The sequence below is a fragment of the Nicotiana tabacum genome, chromosome 3 (genome assembly GCF_000715075.1).
Source record: "Nicotiana tabacum cultivar K326 chromosome 3, ASM71507v2, whole genome shotgun sequence".
Taxonomy (NCBI): Eukaryota; Viridiplantae; Streptophyta; class Magnoliopsida; order Solanales; family Solanaceae; genus Nicotiana; species Nicotiana tabacum.
Window position 1 is genome coordinate 37424917 of NC_134082.1, and position 3451 is coordinate 37428367.

Below are 3451 nucleotides of genomic sequence, written 5' to 3' on the forward strand. Positions count from 1 at the left end.
TTTAAATAGAAATATGTTCCTTCTTCAATATATATATATATATATATATATATATATATATATATATATATATATATATATATATATATATATAGATAAGTTAAATATTTTATACATAAAGTTTTTCAATATAATGGGAGAAAGGTCAGTTTGAGTTTTGTTCTCAAACTTCATAATATTGTTCTACTTATTTTCTCCATGTTCTTCGCACATTTGCATTGGAGCTCTTGTGGGACCCCGTGGCCAATAATCTCCACTCTTCTACTAGAAAACGATAATCTGGGAAACAAAAGTCATAGATTCTTATTTTATTCTGCTCTATTTATCATATCTTACTTTATATCATTCTTAACATGATTAAATAATTTTATATTAGTTGTAAATATTTTATACATAAAGTAATTAAAAAAACAAATTTGCTTTGTAGTTTAACATATATTCTAGGACTAGTTCGTTCATTGGACCCAATAAACCCCATAATATGAATGTGGACCCTTATCATATGATCTAAACTGTATATTGTCATGCGTACCGTGTCCTGCTTAGGCCAACTGGAATATTAATGTCTGTGTTGTGTTCAGTTGATTTCCTTCTTTCTTGCATTGCTTTAATTTCGTTTCAAAACTGTAGAGGTATAAAGTGTCCTACTGTTTGGAAATATGTCAAGAAGGAATAAATTAATGTTCTTGATAAGCAGTGTCTAACTGCGCCAGATTCGACCGAGCTACTACTTCAGGATCGAATTTTATATATATATATATATATATATATATATATATATATATATATATATATATTTTCGTTTCAAAACTGTAGAGGTATAAAGTGTCCTACTGTTTGGAAATATGTCAAGAAGGAATAAATTAATGTTCTTGATAAGCAGTGTCTAACTGCGCCAGATTCGACCGAGCTACTACTTCAGGATCGAATTTTATATATATATATATATATATATATATATATGTATATGTATAGATTCGATTGGGTTGGAGCCGAATTTGAGAGAAAAAGTTGTGTTCGAGGCTTGAGTTGGCCGTGAAAGTTTGAGGTAAGTGTTTGGTCTAACCTCAGCTTGACGAATTAGGAGTTGAGTCCTATTTGTTACTTGCTTCTTATTGAGTGCGACGTATAGGCATGGTGACGAGTATCTATACGTTGTTGTCGAGCATGACCGTGAATCTTAAATTTGAACGTTGTTATGCTCTTAGATGGCACTTCGGATGCTTTAATTAATGATCTCTTATATTGAGTAAAGATTGATTTTATCCTCGTAGTTCTTAGTTGTGATTGAGTATTGTTATTAATTGAGCTGAGTACAAAATGAGTTAGGATTTGGTTATAGCTGATTCTCCCTTGCCGGGATGACTGTTTCGATATTGTTGTTCCCTTGCCGGGAAGTTATTATATTATTTTTTTTGTTCCCTTGTCGGGATTTCTTGTAATTTTGTGATGACTTGTAAATGGGAGCGGGTGGTACGCCTACCACAAGATATAATGAAATGGGGGCGGGTGGTACGCATACCACAAGATATGATTAAATGGGAGCGGGTGGTACGCCTACCACAAGATATGATGAAATGGGAACGTTTGGTACGCCTACCACAAGATCGATGAAATGGGAGCGGGTGGTACGCCTACCACAAGATATAATGAAATGGGAGCGGGTGGTACGCCTACCACGAGATATAATGAAATGGAAACAGGTGGTAGCCTACCACAAGATATAATAAAATGGGAGCGGGTGGTACGCCTACCACAAGATATGAGAAATGGGATCGGGTTGCACGCCTGCAGCAAGATGAAACTGAAAGTGAAAGTTGCCTTATTTCTTTTTATCTGTGTTAGAAGTTAAATTGTAGTTTCCTTATTATTCTTTGATATTATGTTTTATCTGCTACCCCCTAAGCATGTTCCCCTTCCCCAGCTTTAATTGTTTATTACCTGTTTATTTTTTCCGCCATATATTATATAACTGCACATGTTTATCTGGAGTCTGGTCCTAGCCTCGTCACTACCTCGCCAGGGTTAGGCCAGGCACTTACCAGCACATGGGGTCGGTTGTGCTGATACTACACTCTACACTCTGTGCAGATACCGGAGTAGCCTTTGGTCAGCAGCAGTAGCTCGGGAGCCAGCCTTCAGTCCATCGAGACATCGAGGTAGCCTTGCAGGCGTCCGCAGGCCCAGCGTCTCCTCTATCTTATTTCATATTCTGTTATCTCATGTATTCGAGACAAACAGTGTTATATTTCTTTCAAACGGTTGTATTTAGTACTCTTAGTAGTCCGTGGATGTTGTGACACCAGGTTCTGGTTAGAGGCACGTGATGGTCTTTGAGACATTTTCGTTTTCTATTTATTTAAGACTTCCGCTAAATTTCATATTCCGCTGTTATTTAAAGGTTTATTTCCTTGTTATTATAATTGGTAAGAAGTTTTAAAATAAAGGAGTTAATGGTTTCTAAGTTCATGGCTTGCCTAGCTTCTACGAGTAGGCAGCATCACGACTCCCGATGGTGGGAATTCCGGGTCGTGACAAGTTGGTATCAGATATATATATATATTCCGGATCGAAGTTAGATTTTACATTTCAAAATTTATGGTCTCACTTTAGCATTCACTGCGTCTAAATTCTAAATTTGTTATTGCTTATAAGACTGACCTACAACTTTTTGACCATTCTTGAGAGTTGAGACTAATTCATCTGAAAATTAAAAATGTCCGAGGTGATGATAAGATTTCATTATGCTTCTCTGGCAGTAATCTAACAAATATCTCAGGAAAAACCCATATTGTGATTGAAAGGGTATTTAGGTCAAAGAACATTGATCAATTAGATGAGAAAATTTATTTAGTGTTCCTTGCACAATATTATGGATAATTAAACAAGATTAACATTTTAAAGGGATAATGTTTATTTTGTAAGTTTCACAGCCCATGTATTGAATTGCACTGCAATTTGCAAAGGAAGTGTTTACCAATTTTTATAATATATGGTTTAATATATAATCATTCTTTTAGATAAGAACTAAAAGAACTTTTCCATTACCTTTTTACTATCTTTATCACATTATGAACTAATTGACACGATTTTTTTCTCAAAAGAATCATAATTTAAACACCTGCAATTAATTGTATCACATAAGTTATTTCATTAAAAAATATTACTTGAAATTAATATATATATATTTCAATGATTGGTTACTCTGGTTGGAGTCATATTGTGGGACATGAAAGAAATTAAAGGGGCCAACAGAGCAAAAAGTTCTGCTTGATTGCCAACAAAAGCATGAAACGTATGCTATTATAAGCGAAAAGTGCTATACAATAAATTAAGAGCCATATATCATTTATATGAAGTCACTGTTCTTTATCCAGAATCTCATGCATGGACTATAAGGTACTGTTGGGAAAAGATAGATTAAATTTAAGGCATAAATATTAAATACAGT